This window comes from Daktulosphaira vitifoliae, unplaced genomic scaffold, assembly GCF_025091365.1.
Source record: "Daktulosphaira vitifoliae isolate Bord-2020 unplaced genomic scaffold, ASM2509136v1 Scaffold_5, whole genome shotgun sequence".
Lineage (NCBI taxonomy): Eukaryota > Metazoa > Arthropoda > Insecta > Hemiptera > Phylloxeridae > Daktulosphaira > Daktulosphaira vitifoliae.
Window position 1 is genome coordinate 24157817 of NW_026099576.1, and position 11474 is coordinate 24169290.

The window sequence follows — 11474 nt, forward strand, 5'->3', positions numbered from 1 at the left end:
ATGTTATGTTGTCCTCTTTCAAATGTTAATGCTTGTAGCATTTCTAAATATAGAGCTAAATGTATATAAATGCAGTATATTTTAACCTCAATTTCGATTATTTATTTATATTTGAGCTTTAAACTGTAGTATAATAAAATCTATAAATATATTCTGTATATACAGAAACATTTAATTTTCAATTAATGAAATTCTCTGTGTATTCAGTTAGCTGTATAATATTTTTGTTACAAGTATATAATCATTTTTTCGGAAACATCAAATTATCATACTGCTGATGAGGCACGATAACGTGTTTGAGTGGACTGTAAATTGTAATATTAATATAGTAACGCTTAACTTGATGAGTAACTACAACAATATAATTTTATTAAATAAAGTAAAAATGAACAGTGATATAGTAATTATTAACAATTATATATTTACGTTACACTTATGCAACGACAGTTCAAACATTATTGAAATTGTTAACCAATCTATAAGTTGTTTACTTACTAATTAACTACTAGCTTAATCCCACTACAATAATACTATAATAATACGTAAGGGGTAAACAGAAGTGATGACATTGTTTGTTATTAAAAACTTATAAAATCAAATTATTTTTATTTTTAACCATAACTAAACGTTTATAATAGACTATATAAAATATGTTTTTAATATAGAAAGGTAATTGAAGTATAATTTTATATAAATTTATTTTTACCAGAACAGTAAACTGGATAATAGTAAACCCTTATTAAATGATTCGATTTATGATGAAAATGTCAGAACAAGCCTAGAAAATTTGGAATATATTTCTTTGTGGGAATATGTCAAAGAAGATTTAATTGAACCGTATTCTTCGACACAATATCGTACAACACTTAAAGATTTTATTAATAATTCAACAGTGTATGAGAGAGATATTAAATTCACTATTAAAGAAGCAATTCAAATTATGAGGGATCGAACTTTTAAGTATGCGATTTTGTTAATTATATATGCCTTTGAGGCATTAATAATTAATAATCATCTAGAATCTATTTGGGAACAATTAATAAAATATTATACAAAATTGAGTGATGCACTATTTAAATTAAAAGGCGAAAAAATCTTACAACTTGGTTTGTACAAGTTTGTAAGAAAAAGTAATGTATGTCAAAAAATACAAGCTATTATATACTTAATGTATGAATACGCATCGACTTTCTTGACGTCCGAAGAAAATGAAAAATATAAATTAAAAGAAATACACATTACAGATCATAATATTGACGAAGCACCCAAATTACCACAAGTTGTATTAGATAAAATATTAGAAGGATTTCCCAAACCTCACAAAGGCAACGAGCCATACGAATTTGAACTTATACCAACAGAACTGTGTAATATAGTGAATAGTTTTCAACGAATTATTATCTTAATTGACGCAGAATATACAAATATTTTCAACATAAGTTTGTAATTTCAATATTGTAGATATTTATTTTCCAAAAACATTTATAGAAACTTAAACCCACTCGTATTTGATAGTTTATGCTACCACTGAAAAATTAACAAAATACAAAAATATAATCATTTAGATATGAACTAATTTTTACATGTTATACGCATATATATACAATATAGTGTATTATTAATTTTTTTTCAAAATAAAATGAATTGTGTAGCTTATTATTTTAAATTTAAAACAAGAATTTATATTTTTTTAATAAATAATAATAATTATTATAAAAATTGTAAATCGTCAATATTTTACAAATCATAGCTCTAGAAGGAAAAGATTCTAATTGATCTAAGATTTTTTTTTTTGAGAAATTATTAAATATTTTTTATTTTTTATGATTATATAGAAAGATAAATAGTAATACTTTTATCATAAATCACTTATATAATTAAAATATAAAAATAATATAGATATAAATTTTTTTTGTTTTTTTTTTTAGATGCATATGTTATTTTATTTTATTTCAATTTATCAACCATAAAGTATTTTTATGTTTTTCCTTTATACTTTAAGTGTTTCAACTTTATTTTTTCAAGTAGAAAAATACATAATCCGAACAGTGGTCACACATCGGCGCGGCTGCTTTACAAATACGGTGAAAGTACTCGTTAAAGCAGCCGTGGCCGGACATCTCTTTGGTGAGACGATAAGTCATCTCACCGTGAGTCCGGTCCACCCTCCTGTCCAGCCGATCGGGTCCAATGAAGGACCTGGTCCACTCGCCTCTCGTCGTTTCCTCCAAGAGGTGAGTCCGCCACCAGAGTATGGTCATCCGCCTGAGCGTCAGCCGGTCCTCGGGTTCGAAGGATCGGCCGCATTCTCGGCGGAGCTCATGCCCGGCGTCGCGTTCCTCGGCGAGCAGGTCGGTGGGCGGCCCCTAAGACTTCTCTACAGTGTCGGTGTGATCGGGCTCAACGGGGCTACGAAACGTCGGCACGAGCACAATTTCTCTAGCTCGGCGAATCGGGCGCGTCATCAAGTTGCGGATAGAGGAACAGCCTGCAGATATGCAGGTTAGTCGCAAAATAATTAGTCCATTCGTTTGGACAGCGAGCCTTCCAGACGATTGATAATCCTATAGATATACAGGATAGCCGTGAAATAAGCTTATGTGGACGAATAGGCGGTAGAGTTTGGGTGAGAACGGAGAATTACGGCAACGCAGCTTACCACGGGGTTGGTACTGCGACTGCAGGGAGTGGTAGTGACCAAGCCATACTCACCGGTGAAATAGCCGAGAGGTTATTGGCAACGGAATGCTTGGAGACTGAACTGAATTTGGAAGCTGCCACCCCCCCAGATGAGTCAGTAAAACCCTCCATATTAGAGAGCGGCAATCGGCGTGATGGACCGCGGCCTCACGGTCGCAGAAATCGAGTCGAGCGATGGTTACGTAGTAGCGAGGATAGATGGCATCGACGTCTTGAGCTGCTACGCGCCACCCAGCTTGCCGATCGCTGGACTTCTCGAATCTGTCTCCTCCTGCCTCAGGTCTAGGAGGCTCCGGTGGCCGCTCAAAGGCCGCGGAGAACTCGTGGCCGAAGACTTCAACGCCCACTCCCCGGTCTGGTGGTCAGCGGACACGAACCATCGTGGCGAGGACCTGTTAGAACAAAGAGGTGGTGGCCAGGCGTGAGGAGTGCGTTAGTGGCTGGAGGCCCATGATGTGCTCTAACTTTTTTGATTGGTTTTTTTTTAGTTAAAGGAAATCATTAAAATTAATTCGGTTCTACATATTTCAATTGTAGAATCTAACACCCAAAGTTAATTAGAAATGAATACTATGATTTCTATTTAAATGATCTATTACGATAAAAATGCAAAAAAAATCTAACTTTTCTGATAAATTTACTGTAAATAGTAATTATAAAATTTGCTGACTGCATATTAATCTTAACAATACCATTTTTTTCTATTTAATGATGTCTATTTCAAACTTGCAAATTGAGCTAAAAGTTATGACAATAAATTCATTATTTCTTTTTATTATAAAATAATTTTACGTTCTCCAAAAAAATTAGGTTAAAAATTATTAATCCGCCATTTCTTAAAATTAAACACTATCGACAGATTTTCATCAAAACGTAGTTTGGGGGACACCTGACGCATAGAAAGGGCACTGATAAGGAACCTGACAAACTCGAGTTCATACGCGTTATACCATTCTCAATGTGAAGGACTTACGTCAATAGACCCCCTTACCGAACTGCTCAAAAAAAAGGGGAAAAGTGGTAACGGTCCTAAGAGAAGCACCATGAAAAGCGATTTAAGGATTTGGCTGACCAACACCGCGTGCCATACGTCACAGTACAAACTCCAGCGAATAATTCAAAGTCCACAACGACATGCTGCAAATAAAAGTTGGAGTCACCTTTGTGTTATACCATCAAAGAACACCGACCCGTGTCAACCGATTTCTACATTGCAGCAACATAATATATTGCTTAATAATAAATTAAATTATAAAAAACGTTTATATGAAACTTCATTCTGTAGGTTGAATGGATTGTCTGCAATATTTAAATAAACGAACAAGATAACTTTTAACGGTTAGGATAAATCTGTGTTATTTTTAAAAACCGCATTATTATGTGATTATAAGTTAATTTCCTGAATTAAGTGTGGCGAAATAAATATTTATTAGCACAGTCAAAGAGTCCCATTACCAATTTTTAGTGGTTGCTCGTTAAAAAATTATGTAATAGACTTTGAATGATTAGTCCTCAAATCAAATTTTTTATTTAATACTTAATAATTAAAAATATTATTCAATTTTGTATTAAACATACCGTAATTTTGATTTCACTTTAAACCATTTTAATTCATTATTGTATTATTTAAATAAAATACAAAACAATACATTTTTTATTTTATATTATTAACAGTCAGAACAAATAATTATTTTTAACGTTATTATTTATTCATGTTTATATTAGCTCCGATGCGAAACTCAGTANATAACGTTATTCATGTTTATATTAGCTCCGATGCGAAACTCAGTAAGTATTACTTTATCGTGATATCTTTTTTTACGTTTCTTACAATTTTTTCTCAGCTCTCAGAAAACCGATTTCTTTAAACAATACGCAAAAGATCACACTGTTTCATCACTCAGAAATACTGTTCCTCAAAAAATTAAGGATTCTATAAATACTAACTGTTTTGTGTATAAATTTATGAATTTTGATACACTGAGTGATTTTTTTATTATAACCCACTTAATAACTTATTATTTTTTGTTATCTTTACCAACACATTATTCTTCAATTATTAACTATGTAATACTTTTTATGTTCGTCCCTTATGTATTTTAAAGGTATCAACTTTGTTTTTTTCAATGTAAACACATATTTTAAATTTGAAAAAATGTTTTAGTTTTTAATTTAATAGTAAATGGTATTTGAATTTTTAATAGAACTTTATTCGTTTATTAGATATAAACATTTAAAGTTTCAAATTTTCGAGTTAATATACATGTATATTAACACAATAATACATGTATAATACACAAGGGATACAAATATAGGTAGCTAATTGGTTTTTTATGACGTCGCTGACACAATCGCGTGATCAATCATCAATGATCACGAAAATCATTTATTATCAATTGTGACTATCATTAGATATACTTTCTGTATTTCCAGTTAGTGTATTTATAAACTCACAACAATGTGCTTTATTACCAATGTTAATAAATGCTGTGTACTGACATCATACACTAATAAGTATATTTATATTTACATAAATTTATATCATGATATTGATAAAATAACTTGAAATGATTAAAAATGATTGATAAGTGTTGCAAAGATAAGAACATAAAATCCCTAGTGATTTTTTTTAAAAGGAATGCTTGGAAATTCAATAGTTTATAGTTATCCCTGTCATTGGAGCAATATATGATCCTAATACACAAAGGCGTAAAGCATTTGAGTAAATGTATTTGAATAAAAGTATTCAAATACTTTCATTGGTATTGAATAGTATTTTTAAATACATTTAATAAAAAGTATCTGAGTAGTATTTTAAATACAATTATTTAGTATTTAATACTGTTTAATATTCAGTACTATTAATGTACTTTTTTTTTTTAATTTGCTAACCGTAACACAGCAAGCAAATTAAACTCAGTCAAAATGAAAATTGAGAATAATTTTCTGTTATTTTATATGTTACATTATAGTATAACATAATTATTGTGCTTATCTAAATGCTATTATGTATACATCTATTTTTAATACATCAGTTGAACCTACAATAGCCTATTGCAGGTTCAAATGATTTACTCTATTGTCAATAAGACATACTTTACAGGTTTTTACACGTGTACTAATATTTATTTTTTTCACTGATTAGTCTCCAATAATTAATTTTATTTACCTCTAACAAAAAATATCGAAAATAATAAATGAGTTCTCTTAATTTAAGAGTACTCAATATTTGACTCAAATTACCCTCTTGGTAATTATTTAGGTGGAACCTTTTGCTCTTAGTTAAAATAAAAACATTATTATTATTTTTTAATTGTATTCTTAGTATTTGAAATACTTTTGTAAAGTAATTGAGTATTACTCAAATACTTTTGTATGAAAAGTATTCAAATAGTATTTTAAATACATTTTTTTTTAAATATTTGAATATTATTTAAAATACTTTTTAAAAGTATTTTTTACATCTATGCTAATACACTTCCATTACACCACCACTGATATTTTTAAAACTAAGACTCAGCATATGTTCCTATAGTTTTTATATTATTACATTACAGCTCAAAAACTATAATAGTATAATATATGATATTATCATTTATATTAACGTAAAATCATAGAATTATACCTTATCATTGATTTATAACCATTAAATACATAATCGAACAAAAAAAAAATATTCTTGCAAAACATGTATTTAATATAAAATTTATTGGGTTGTTATAACAATTATTCAAAAAAGCATTACAAATGTGCATCTTAATCATATAACATATATTTTTATTAAAAACCACATATTTAGTTTATATATTCCATTAAATTATTTATGTTTTACCATAAAATTTTCAATATCAAATCATTTTATTTTTACATTAAATATTCTTCTTCGTATAATAAACAAAGTACTAAATAAATTTATTTAATTAGATATAAATAGATTTTTCCATGCGTTTATTAGTCACCTGATTTATTTAAGTTAGGTACTGTTTATAGTTGATTTTTTATTGTATCTTAAGTTAGTCTTACGTTAAGTACGAATATTTCATTAAAAATCCTAAGATAATTTTATATCCTAGTAAAATAATGATGTTGATTTCTTTTACTGAAGTATATAAAAAAATTTAGAGATCAATTTTTGGTAAAAGGTTTTAGGTAATTATTTTACACTTACTAGAATAAAATAATATTTATAGTTTTAAATAATGTAATCATACGTTAGTAGATATTAAGTCTTTTGTTCTATTTTGTGTTGTAGTTAATGTTGTAAAAGTAATTTTTTAGTCTATCTAGAAATAAAAATCATACAGGCTTTATGCAAAGCGAGTGAACAGAACTTAACTGTGTAGTCATGTGTTTTAAACATACTATTACTTATAAAAAAAAGTTGTATTGTATTTTAAGTAATGAGTTTTAATTTTCTTATTTGCATAGTTAAATAAGAACTAGGTGTAAAGTAAATAGTTAAAATTTACAACTAGTTTTAAGTAGTATTGTAATCAAATAATCGCAATTTATTGTAGTAAAACTTTTCCATAACATTTAAAATTTGTATGTCATGTCATATATATCATGTTAGAATTATTAGTTATAGAATCAAATAGTTAATCAATATTTTCATCATATAATATCTTGTATTTGTAAATCTTTATTAAGTTGTTTACATGTTACTTTATAAATAGATAAATTTATGAAAAAGAAAATTGGTAACCTTGTGCTTAAGTATTTAATTTGTAATAGTCCTAAATTGGTTTGAGTGTTTTTAATTAAAGAATAATTAATTTTTGTTTGATAAACTCTTAGAATATATGTATAGTCAAGTCTTATAATGTTATTATGTAATGTACAAATTACGTTTAAAAAAAAAATTTTGATAGTTACCATATGAAAATTAATTACTATGAAAATGTTAAAGTAATAGACTAACTAGTATTGGAATAAGAATACATCTAATATTTTTACCTAGGTGATAAAAACATTTTACTTTTCAAATTATTTAATTTAATTTTTTTTCATCTATCGTTAAACATAAAAATGTTTGTTTCGTTGAAGCAGCGTATCAAATGATTGAAACTTAGAGTTTAAACAATTTAGGAAAATTTATATGTACCAAATTTGTAACAGTAATTTTAGTTAATAGTTAATTATAAAACTGTAGTAAAATAAAATTGTGGATACATTTTGTATCGAGCTATAAAAAATATTTTAAGTATAAACGTTGTGGCGTACTTTATAAAAACAAAATAAAATAATACATCCTATTGTAAGTCGAATATTTTTTCATGTTGAGTTAGAGTTTTCAAACGTGTTATTGCGATTCATTACTACAGTAAATTCACGTTTAAATTATATTCAATTGAATATGTTTGTGTTAAGGTTGTTTTCTTTGTGTGTCATAAAATCAAAAAAGTTACACAGTTATAGTTTTTTTTCTGTATTGGTTATTTTATACGTTTTTTAGTAGTAATTTAACTGTCAATAATTAAAAGTTATAATTCTAGAAAAATGTTTTATTTTTTAACTTGCAGGAGTTTATTGTTTTTTATTAAAATTCTCAGCTAAAAATAGTAGTAATTGTAAAAATGAAGAAAATATTTGTTTTTTAGGTTGCAGTAAATTTCATCTTGTTAGTTAACAATACTTTAGTCATTAAAAAAATAGTTTTTTGTTGTAATGTACCAGGTTAGACGTAATTGTCGTCAAAAAAAGTTGTTAAATTCAAATGAGTTGAACTTATATTATTTGTCTAGAAATTTTAGGTAGAATTTATTATGTCATTGTTTTAAGTATAATGAAAAGTAGTTTAGTAAAAACAATATAGTCACTTTAAATTTTAAGTAGGTAATAAAGATACTAATACATTAGTCAATCGCTGTACGTTTTCTGTAGAAGTTGTTTGTCAAAGAGTATTATTTAAATATCTTGAACTATTACATCTCAAACTGAATGTCAATTGTTAATAAATAAATCCACAGCGATTATCTGTACCAGTTTTAAATCAAAAGGTCCAAATAATATTCGAGGAAAAAGTTATTATATACAAAATTACAGGCTTTATTTGTGGTCAGATTGTAAAATATTTATATTGGCCATAAATTTATTTAGAGAAACAAACACGTGAAAAAATCATTCATAAAAAACATTACGCCAGAGAGTTGTCACATTTGTTACCTCTCACTTAAACTCGCTTCTTTTTTTGCAAGTCAAATAGTTCTTGTAAATTGTTTTTGATTAGTCGAATCGTAATAAGTTAATTAATGTGTATAAGATGTAATTGGTAAGTAATGTATGAAGAATTTAGTGAATATTAACGAATTTTAGTCACAAAAAAAAATTATTCGACAAAAAACATAAAAATAATTATAAGGTTCTCTTTTGTACTTTATCAATTATAATACTATTCATATTTTTAATTAGATCGATGATCATATTGTTTAAACAAAATGATTTTTGACACACAAAATACAACAACATTAAGTGAAAATCTTTTGAGAAGCATGTTAATGACCTTGTGACCTACTTTCTTTGTAAGTTTTCAATTTTACATTCTGTCCTCACTAGGCACAATTGTCAGTATGGTGTTGCATTGGATTTCAAGTGAAAGTTTATAGTGAAATTATAAATTGAATGATTAAATACACATAAACGTCAACTGTAATTGCTCCTAAATGTCTACAACAATTAAAGAACGTGTAATGGTTAGTTTAAATAGGAATTAACTTCGTATAGTTCACGTGGTTTATCTTTGTTTGTAATTATTAATTTTTGTGTGGTAAACAGTACGGTTGCCAAAGTACAGATGTCCAATTTTTTTTTTATGTTACTTTTTTTCCTTATTGCGTTAAATCACCAAGAAAAATAAAAAAACATTTTTGAATACGACCTTTTTCAAAAAGACGATTCAATTCTAAATAATCAAAAAATATTCATGTGTCTAATGGTTTTGTTATGTTATATTAGTTACCAGTAAGTATTATTACTGATTATAATAATATGAAGTATTACTAATCAAAATAATCGAATAAATTTTAACAATTTATCCTATTAAAAATTAAAACGTAAGTCTAATGTGTGAAAGTCAAAGTTATCTAAATCGAGCCAGACGTGTGAACGCCTCTAGTTCCGACTGCATGTAAATTGTATTATGCACTTTTTATCATAAAGTCTTCTTACAGTCAGTACTCGTCTATTTCAACAGTCGTTGTTATTGGAACGTTGACTCATAAATAAACATTTTATAATATTTTTATGAGAAAAGATTTGTGCGTGTGTTATGCGTTTTCGTCGCAGATGTCTTCTTGTAAATTGTACGTCATGTATTGGTAGTCGTTAAATTACAGTTCCAGTTGGGTTATGGATGTCACAGGTATAAAAGTAGTTGTTTAAGTGAAAAGTTTATTTATTATTATTATTTAGTCATATCGAAGTGTAAATGTAAATTATATTGATTTAATATGATATTAAATAACTAATTTTACATTATTCGTGTGTAATTAAATGTAGGTATTGTTAGTAGACATACATAATTGATTATAACAGTAACTGAAGTCATAGTTTTAAGTATTCAAATTTGTTATGTAGTAATATTAACAGTTAATTACAACAATTATTGTTGTGAAGTAATAGTTTGTTGTTGAGTAATGTAGTATATGTATGTAATTGTATTATTAGGTCGAAATGTAGTAAGTAATTAAATAACCAGGTAAATGACAATCGCAAACATTCAAAACATTGATTTAACTGAGTACTAAACAAACTAAACCGGTGGGTGAATAACAAATAAAAAAAAAATCGATTAAAAATTAAAAATATTAAATAAATAAATAAAATTATTTTATCACAGCCATAAATAGAAATTCATTTAAAATAATTTATCTGTACAATAAGCAGAGTACGCGATACGAGGATAATTTTTTAATATTACAAACGGTTAATTTGATTGTTATTGAGTTCATTACTATCGGTTGTGCATTAATGATTTATTTACATAAAATAATTAAAACGCCGACGGTTTTTAAGATAAATAAACCATTGATGATTAAAACTGATAAATTGTTTGAGATTTGTGCATTGGGATCGTTATTTTCTGATTTAATTTATCTTGAAAAGTTATTAAAGGCCTTTTTCATGAGAAGGATAAGTTTTTTTTGTATTTTATCGGCCTAACGCTGTAGTGCAAAAGCAGTGAATGTGTTTACAAATGAAAATATTTACACTTAATCTAAGAATGAATAATAAATAAAAAACGAGTTGGGCATTTTCTTTTAGAATAAAATAAATAAAAACCCTTTAACGTATTATCCGCTGCTACGTGATTATTGTGATGTTGTCGAGACGTCGTCGTTCCACTGCATTTTGACTACATCGCATATTAAAACTGAAAAAAAAACAAATCACATGAATTAGAACCGAATAAAACCATATAGTCGCTTGTGCTGCAACAGTGCGCATTTCAAAATGAGATGTGTTAACAGTAATGATAAAAAAAAGTTTTACTCGACATTTTTTCCTGCAAAGATTTTTGCGAGGCTCGTACTTGTATTGCAAACAAAACCACCATCGCCTATTTTATTAAAACGCGTATAATTTGTTTGGTTAACATCGTGAAAAACTGACATACGCACTNGGTTAACATCGTGAAAAACTGACATACGCACTGCAGCAGTATATGTGCTATTTACCGATTAATTAGTATAAATTGTCGCATAGTTGTTAACGTACGTTTCTTCGGTATAATTAATGAATAACTCCGAGCGAGACGTGGCGATCAGATGGCTGAC

General features: G+C 27.6%; 1 long non-coding RNA gene across 2 annotated transcripts in view; it reads right to left on the reverse strand.

Annotated features, from left to right (window-relative positions):
• Nucleotides 1–6393: 6393 nt before the first annotated feature.
• LOC126906770 (uncharacterized) overlaps nucleotides 6394–11474 on the reverse strand; it is a 5463-nt gene continuing 382 nt past the window's right edge. Inside the window, exons 1-2 of one of the 2 annotated variants that reach the window (XR_007704338.1) lie at nucleotides 11191–11313; nucleotides 6394–11071 (exon numbers count right to left, since the gene is read on the reverse strand). This is a non-coding gene — a long non-coding RNA (uncharacterized LOC126906770). Of the gene's footprint in view, nucleotides 11072–11190; nucleotides 11314–11474 lie in introns of those variants that run through there. The other variant, XR_007704337.1, reaches the window with a different exon arrangement.